We start from the raw sequence: 10148 nt of genomic DNA, 5'->3' as shown, positions 1-10148 counted from the left end.
AAAAAGCCTATGCAACCAACAAGCACTACAAACCAACAAACAACCAAGGAGAGGAAAACCAAACCTCCTTAGAAAAACCCAATCCCCCTTTGTCAATAATAAACAACCAATCCTAACCAAGATTTTTAATGAAAGACAAAACATCGTCACATTTCCAAACCTTTGTATTGAACACAACTTGGTTTCTAAATAACCACAAACTGAAACTAAAGCAACCAAAGAAAAGAATAAAAAGAAGGAAGAACGAAACAACAAAAGCTTTAAGTTTCAACAAAAAGTCAACCTAAAATAAAGCGTCCACCAAACCACCAACCTTAAAACCTTAACTGTCACCACCCCAACCAACGGAACACCGCCCGTCACACCAAACCAGAAAAATTGCAAAAAAAAAGAAGATGCCCACTTGATTCTTCGAAAAAAAGCACACAAAGAACACAATTTATTCATCAAAGGAATAGACACACCTCTCAAACGAAGCTCACGTTCGGTAGGAAGACTATTCAACAACAACCTCCAAGCAAAAAGTTTGACTTGACTCGGATTACGCGCTTTCCAAACCTCTCCCAACTCAAGAAGACACCTATCACCTACCACCAAATTATGAGCTTTTAACTCATAAAGCTGCTTATAACCATTCTTCACTGAAAAGCCAGCCACATCCCTCTACGACACCACTTTATCCAACTCCGCCACATTGGGATGAAAGTCCCGTAAAATAGATAACAAATCCAACCATTCCTCCCTATGGTCCTCGGAAAGATGAAAACTAACCATCCCACATCCCAATGCCAAAAGCCATCCAACCAAAACCCCAATTGCTCCACTTTACTCCTATGTGAAACACAAACCTCATGTACATGAGAAAAAAGCTCCTTTAAAGGCCTCGAGCACAACCGACAATGATCCCAAAAATTAATCTCCACCCCATTTCCTAATTTACTAGAAATGCTATTGTGGAACCAAGCCTATTCTCCTACCCGATGATTGCACACCCCTACCACATCCGTCCACCAAAGCGGTGATTTTAAAACATCATGGTGAACCTCTCCCCCAAGAAAATTTACGAAACAACACCCATATAAAAAATTAATAAGATTCGACCATAAAGTGTCCTTATCCGACAAAAACCGCCACCCACTTTCTCATCAAAGGAAGGGTAAAATCCACAAAACTTTTAACCCCCAAACCACACTCATCTTTAGAAAAACACACGTTATCCCAACTAACCCAGCACATCTTTCTCATGCCATCACCAATCCCTCATAAAAATTTCTGTTAATACTCACAATCTCTTCCAAAATACACAAAGGTGCTTTGATAAATGACAAAATAAAGATGGGAATGTTGTTAAGGTTAGAATTCAATAGTGTTACCTTCCCTCCTGAAGAGTATTATTTTAGCAATCACTAAAGACTAAGAAGCTTTGTGTCTATGATTGACCCCTACCTGAATACCAAGAAAAAGAAACAACAATTTTCCAATTTCACAAGTCAAAAAACCCGAAGCGGCATTAAGAAAAGTCTACTTATAGTTCATACTATAAATACTACTCTTGCTCAAATTAATACATAAAACGGATGCCAACTCAAAACCTCAAAGAATTGCTTTAATGCACCACAAATTTGACCAAGAGCCATCACGAATAAGCATCGAATCATTTGCAAATTGTAACATTTCAAAGTGAATAAGATCATTGAAATGAAAACCTCTAAAACTCCCAAACACACACACAATCCTTATCAACCCCGCCAATTGTAACACCCCAATTCTACCCGGCGAATATTATAAAAAATTAGAGTTATAAAATTTTAAACAAAATATGGAATGCTACACTTCAACTTAAAACGAAGGAAATGAATCAAATGTAAATCAGATACATAACACATAATTTCCGGATGAACCGGTAACAACCTGTTTAGTCTTTAAAATTCAAAACTATTTCATTACTACGCAGCGGATTCACAAAATTCAATTTAAAATGACATAATCTCATGTCCAACTCAAAACAACTTCAAAATATCAAGTCTTTAATGAAAACAACTTAAAAATTCAGCAACATAATAAAAACCAACAATAAAGAAAACAAGCGTTCATCCCCCCAAGTGTTACGTATCAGAGCGACCGACACCCGACTCGAACTAATGAAGGTAAGCAGCCTTTACTCTGGATTACCTACACGTAACCAACATAGGGGTAACATTCAAACAGAAGAGGTGAGATATCGAACTATATAATTGAGTTAATGATAAATAATATAATAGATCAGATAATATAAAATCACCACTTCACAGTATCAACATCGCAATTCACTTCACATCATTATATCTAACAAGCAATTCAAGTCACACTTCAAGTCACAACACTTCACATCAATTCACACTTATTCATTATAAAATGTGATGCTAACTATGCACATGCATGTGGTACCAACAGGGCTTCAGCCCCTAACGGTAAACTGCCAATTAATAGAGGCATCAACAAGGCATAAGCCTTCATCGTAGTTTGCCAAAATAGGCCATAAAAAAAAATGCAAATTTTTGTGACTCGATAATTATAAACTACGAATTTGCATACGCCTATGTAACTGTTTTTACCAATAAATAGAGGTAAATCATCAACATCACATCGTCGCAGGTTTATTATTATAAACTTTTTCATCTTCGTCATAGCATCATCAAAACAACAACACAATAATGTAATTACACCTCAACAATCAAAACAACATCGTCACATCAATATTATCAACAGGTACTACAACTTTGCATTATCAACAAAATATAGTAGCATCACGATCTCAACAAAACATCGGAAAGTGAGACAATAATTACAATAGATTCATTTACACACCTAATTATATTTTTCTGCTGATCTTCTGCTATTTTCACTACAACGGTCAAGGGCTACTAAAGCACTTTTTTTGGGCTACTAAAGCGCTTAAAAGCGCTGCCAAAGCCAGCGTTGCCGTAGGTAACGACAGCGCTTTTGAAAGCGCTCTCGTAGCCCCTCCTATAGCTGCGCTTTTATCCAGAAAAGCGCTCTCGTATCCCCCCTATAGCAGCGCTTTTTCCAGAAAGCGCTCTTGTACCCCCCTATAGCAGCGCTTTTTCAAGAAGCTTTTCATAGGTTGCGCATTTTTTTATTTTTTATGCTTTTTTTTTTATCTTAGGCAGCGCTTTTAGTTAGAAAGCGCTTTCGTAGGTGGGCCTTTAAGAGTGTTTTTAAAAGCGCTGTCGTTGCTAAACGCAATATTTTAAAGTGCAACCTGTAATTTAAGCCTCCCAGTTCGACCTGTAATTTATTTTCAATCTGCAATATTTTCGACAAGTAACATATTTTCAACCTGTAATATTTTCAACCATATGTAGGACAACATAATACCATATATATACCATGGATAAAATACCATTATATACAAAAATAAAAGATATACACCATTAATATAAGCCCGAAATTCGTGTCCTTTGCATAATCACATGTTCACTAACAGATACATATATAACTAAATCATCAACAGAATATAAGCCCGAAATTCTCAAAATACGCCGAGCGCACGGTCTTGGTCCTACAAAGTATGAACAGAACAATACGGTCAGTTAAAACAGTCCCCACAAAGTTTCGAAACAGTCCCCACAACACACAGTAATAAGTTAACTATCTATACAAGTCAAATGGAAGTCAAACCATGCATGTACAAGTAAATCGGAATCGAAATCGGTGAAATCAAAATAAGCGTCAAAAAAGGAAAGTTGTCGGAATTGAACGAAATTTACATGGCTATGTCAAAACGTCCTCACGGACTCAAAAATGAAGTCAGTTTTCCGAAATTCAGACCCTAAGCCCGACTTTTGATTATGGGCAGAAGCAAAACCGATAAAAAAACAATCCTGAAATGTAAAGATAAGTGCATGAGCAGCTCCGGAATCGTCAAAATAGTATAGTTACATGTAAAGAAGTCGACAAACGGAAACATGGTTCAAAAGTTATGTACAAAACAAAAATATGCACCAAAATTGAATAAGTATTGTAACAATCGGAATACAAATTGAAAAAAACTATACAAATTGAATATATAACAATCGATACAAATTGAATAAAGCACATTAGTCGGAATATGTTTATTATTACCTTTTTCACGAACGTCTCTTTCTTTTCTTGGTAGGATTGTGTTCTACGCGTCTCTTAACAACGCGGACGGTTGGATTGATCCAAATACCCTCATTATGATCATTTCTAGTACAAGATTTATTCTCATTTTGATTGTTTCTTGTACAAGATTCAATGCCTACACCAATATCACCTTGATCTCCAATGTTTTCATCAACTATTTTGTTAGATAAAAGCACTATAGACCATTTCGTACTTGTCGGATCATTGACATAGAACACTTGTTTAGCTTGAGAGGCTAGAATGAAAGGCTCATCTTTGCACCCCACCCTATTGAGATCCACTTGCAAAAATCCTGACTTATCCATTCGTATGACATTATTATTTTCAACCCACTTGCAACCAAATACAGGAATCTGAAACTTCGCGTAATCATACACCAAAATGCGCTCGATAACCCCAAAATATGACAAATTTGCAAATTTTGGATTTAAGTCATTCGCACTTGATATGTGCATTGCTTCAGTTACCAAGGTAAGACCACTATTTTGCATAGTACTTTTATCATCCTGTTCTTTGGTATAAAATGTGTATCCATTAATTGCGTATGCGCTATAAGAAAACACAATTATACTTGGACCATATGCTAAATGTAACACCCAGAATTTAACTATTTATTTAATTAAATTGTATAAGGAAATTATTTGTTGGAATTAGTCGAAGTTAGAATTATTGGCATTATTATAAGAGGCGTAATTGGAATTATGCGTTGTGTTGGGCGGATAAATTAATGATCGAGAAATTAGTCGGCCTAATCGGAGAATAATATTAGAGATAATATTACTATAATGGATTATTATTAATTTAAGTTGATTTAAGCCGTAGAGAATGATATTGAATATGTTGAGTTGGTGGTTCGGACGATTTATTTTATAGTCGGTAGTTAGTCAGTTTGGTGGAGAGAAATAATAATAGAATTAATATTATGGATTATGAGAGTGTTTTATTTAAGTGGGCTTAGACGTTGCGTTGGTGATAGTAATCATGGGGGTGTTAATTAGTAAGCCCAAATGAAGAATATAATTATAATAATAATAATAATAAAATAAAGGAAATAAGAAGAGAAGTTAGGTCTCAATAGACGTGGAGAAAGAAGAAAAGTTGGAGAAAGAGGAGAGGTGAAGAAGAGAGCCACGGCGGAAGAGAAAAGCTAGAGGAAGTCCAATTTTCGCAGCAAATTTCTGCAGTGAGACACCTTAGTAAAATGGACGTTTCTCCCAATCCAACCGTTCGATCGTCGCGGTTCTTGGACAGAATGTTCCAAACTCGTAGAGGTAACTTCTGACCGGAGCAATTTTCGTTTTGATGATTTTAAGTCCGTCTGACAAAGGGATTTCCGAACAGGTTTTTGGTGCGTCTCTGCACATTGTTAGAAAAGATTTCGGAGAAAAGTTGGAAGCGGCGGCATAAGCTATGGCAACCGGGAGAGTAGAGCAATCTCATATCCAAGGTAAGGGTGGGGTTCTAGCTCTATAAACGGGATTATGATGAATGATATGTGGGGGTTATGATTGTATGATGGCCTCTGTTTTGTGTGTTGTGATTGTATTGTTGAATGTTGAAATTGATTGACGTCGGTGAATAAGGTTATAAAAGTTCAATCAATGGCTGTGGGAAATTAACCTAGGGTTTATAATTATTATTGAGGAATTAGTTGTATAAAATTGCTAGATGTTGGTGGAGTATAACTATAATATTGCTATGTTCCTGTGATGGTCGAAATTGAATTGTACTGGAATCGAAGGAAGAAAATTGAGTTTTAATTTTGTTGGTAGATGCTGTCAGCGCAGGTAAGCGCCAAGGTTTGGATGCGGCGCGAACCGAAGGTTTCTGTGGTGTTCGCGGCGCAAAGAGAGGTTCGCGGCGCGTGCTAAACGAGTTTTAGAAATATGTTTTGATTTCTGGCTGTTGATGTTTTATGTTGGTTGTTGGGATCAAGCCTTAGTAGGATTAACTTGAGAAGAATTATAATTATTATTAGTGAAGAAATTGGTTTAAATTAATTAGGATATTATACCGTTGGAATTGATTAATTTAATTAGTAGAAATTATAGTGATGATTCTTAGTGATGAGATATGTAGTTAATGGATTAAGTTGTATAAAGATGGAATTGGTGTGAAGAAGAAATAGCAGTAGTAATAACGATGATATATGTAGCTGGCTGAATTAGTAGCATAATTGGAATTAATAATAGAATTAATGAATAGTAGAATTGGAATTAGAATGATAAGAATTGTTGGTAGTAGATTAATTAATAAATTGAAGAATTAGTACCTAGATGTTTAGGGGTTGTTTTGTAATGATTAAGTTGATGCAATTGATGCATGTTTAAGTTGTTGTTTTTGTTGTTGTTGTTCTGATTGTTGTTGTTGATACGTTGATTAAGTTGGAGGTCTTATGACCAATGTTGCTTAAGTTATTGATGATGCGTTAATTAAGTTGCAGGTCTTATGACCAAGGTTGATTAAGTTGTTTGCGGTTGTTGCATTGTAGTGTTGTGACGTTGTAGTTGTTGTTATTGTTGCATGCATACATTTGCATATTACGTTGGCCTGGATTGGCAAAATGTTTAAGTTGGCCTTGACGATACCTGTTTAAGTTGGCCTTGATGGCACCTGTTTAAGTTGGCCTTGATGGCACCTGTTTAAGTTGAAATGCCTCGATAACCTGGCATATGTTTAAGTTGGGAGTTCTGCTCCAATGGTACCACATGCATTTGCACAGTTGAGTCGCATTTAAAGTTGTTGTTGTTATTACGTTGTTGTTGTTATTACGTTTTTGTTGTTGTTATTGTTATAAGTTGTTGTTGTTATACTTGTTATTGATAAATAGTTATTATAACCGTTGTTGCTATTTGTTATTATAACTGTTGTTTGAATAAGTATGAAGTGGTGAAATTGTATGATCTAATCTTAATATATTATTTATCATACGCTTGTTTATATTGTTGGATATCTCACCCCTTCTGAATGATGTTTCCCTACCATGGGAAATGGACAGGTACTCAAGATAGTAGTGGAAGTTTGAAGTGATTTTATGAAGTCTTTAGTTACTGTTAGTTCGAGTTGGGTCTTGCTCTGATATGTAGCACTCGGGGGGATGAACGATTGTCTTTTAATTGTTGTTATAACTATAAGTTGTTAACTTTTAAGTGGAATATATGAAGTAATATGACGTTGGTGAAGTTGTTTTAGTTTAATAAAAATATTATGCGAAGTGAAGTTGAATAATTGATATTATTATTATTAATAAAAGTTGTTTTATTTTTTAAAAGAGTAAACAAGTTTTATCATTTCATCCGAGTTATGTGCTATGTATCTATGATATATGTGATTAAGTTGTTTTTTGTTTTACGTTGAATATGACATCCCAATTGTATATTGAATTTCTGCACTATGATTTTATTAAATATTCGTTGGGTAGATTTGGGGTGTTACACTAAACATCTCAACCTTTCTGTTACTGAAGCAGGATCTGAACGATACTTTGAATAAATATGTTCCCTAAACCACGGTATGAAACTTCGATTGTGCTCTCGTACTATCCAATTCTCATTTCTATTCGGATTTAAATCTCGGAGAACAACCTTGTGCATTTCAACATACGGCTCAACCTCAATCTCATTGTGCAGAACATACAAGTGCGCTTGATCCCGCACGACCATTGATACTGTTACAACTTTATTTCCAATTAGCCTTTTTCCTTCTTTTTTTTCAACAATATGAGATTTGGGGAGTCCAATTGATTGAACATTTGATAGAAAATCAGTACAAAACTCAACCACTTCTTCAACAATGTATCGTTCGGCAATACAACCCTCCAGTCAACTTCTGTTTTTCACGTACCCTTTTAATATTTTCATATAATGTTCAGCAGGGTACATCCATCTCATATAAGCTGGTCCGCACAATTGTGTCTCTTTCACAAGATGAACGACTAGATGAACCATTATGTTAAAAAAGGAGGGAGGAAAATACATTTCAAGATCACATAAGTAACAACTATCTCTTTTTGCAATGTTGGTAAGATCGCGGGATCGATCACCTTACTGCAAATTGACCTAAAGAAAAAACACAGTTTAGTTATTGCGCTTCTTACTTTTTCGGGCAGAATAGAACGTATACCTATTGGTAAAAAATGTTCCATTATAACATGGCAATCATGCGTCTTCAAACTCTTTAACTTGAGGTCTTTCATGGACACAAATCTTCTAATATCTTATGAGTAGCCTTCTGGAACTTTAACTTCACTGAGGAACTTACACAATGTTTTCTTCTCCTTTCTAGATAGAGTGTAAACAGCAGGTGGCAGATATGTTCGTCTTCCTTTCGTCACGGGTCCCAATTCAGTTCTCATTCCCATGTTTACCATGTCCTTCCTTATGATAAGGCCATCCTTAGACTTTCCTTGTATATTGAGTAACGTACCTATAACGCTGTCAAATACATTTTTTTCAATATGCATAACATCGAGGAAATGTCTTACGTACAACGACTTCCAATATGGAAGTTCAAAAAAAATTGACTTCTTCTTTCACCCACCCTTGACAAGTGAATATGCAAAAGGCTTACCAAACTGAGTGCTCAAATCTTTCACCTTTTCAAAAATTTGATCACCTGTCAAAAAAGGAGGGGCTGTACGTTGTTCGGCCTTTCCATTGAATGCTTTTCTCCACCCACAGTAGTGATGATTAGAATTTAAGAATCTACGATGGCCGAGAAAGACATTCTTCTGACAAAGATCCAATCGTGTCGTATCGGTTTCATCTTCACAAACAAGACACGCTTTTTGACCTTTATTGCTGTACCCGGATAGATTTCTGTATGCTGGAAAATCATTAATTGTTCCAAACAACATCGCCCTCAAGTTGAAACTTTCTTTCCTATACCCATCGTAAACCTCCACACCGTTCTCCCATAAAAACTTTAAATCTTCGACTAAGGGTGCCAAGTATACGTCTATGTCATTCCCTGGTTATTTAGGCCCATAAATTAGCATAGATAACATCATGTACTTACGCTTCATACATAGCCACGAAGGTAGGTTATAAATCATAAGAATCACATGCCAGGTACTATGCGAGATACTTTGAATACCATGCGGGTTCATTCCATCAGTAGACAATGACAAGCGAAGGTTTCTTGCTTCTTTTCCAAATTCAGGATATTCACTATCAACTTTCATCCACTGTGGTGAGTCTGCCGGATGTCGCAACTTTCCATCAATAATTCTTTCATCTGCATGCCAAGTCAAGTGTCTTGAATCGGTTTCACTATGATACATGCGTCTAAATCTCGGAATTATAGGAAAATACCATAAGACTTTAGCCGGAGACAACTTTTTCTTATATTGAGGGGAACCACATTTAGGACACCCATTCAACGCTGCATACTCGTTTCGAAACAAAACGCAATCGTTTGGACATGCATGTATCTTATCATAGCTCATGCCAATAGAGGACAACATCTTTTTGGCTTCATACGTTCGATTGGGAAGAACATTATCCTCTGGTAGCATATCTTTCATAAGGGATAATAACTCTGTGAAACTTTTATCCGACCATCCATTGTCCGCCATTAAGTTGTACAACTTTAACACCGCAAACAATCTTGTGAATTTTTAACAACCATCATACAATGGTTTCTCTGCATCCCTTACCAACCTCTCGATTATTTTAGCATGTATTTTCATATCGAGGCAGCATTAATGTCTAACGAGAAAGCACAAAAAAAGTTGTCGCAAAAGCGAGCAAATACGATACCATCACACTAGCATTAAAGGCTTTAGGTGTTAAAACAATGTCGATGGTCAACATAAATATGATCAAGATAAAAGCTTCATGAACATATTAATATGACAGTAGAGAAGTCAAGTATGCATTAAGTTGAAATTAAGTCACATTGTACGAGCAAAACAAAATACTGGACAACATCGAATTTACACATGTAATGCTCGAAAGATCGAGCCAAAAATCGCACGAACA

This window comes from Vicia villosa, linkage group LG3 (assembly GCF_029867415.1).
Source record: "Vicia villosa cultivar HV-30 ecotype Madison, WI linkage group LG3, Vvil1.0, whole genome shotgun sequence".
NCBI lineage: Eukaryota > Viridiplantae > Streptophyta > Magnoliopsida > Fabales > Fabaceae > Vicia > Vicia villosa.
Note: the sequence above shows the minus strand (reverse complement) of the source record.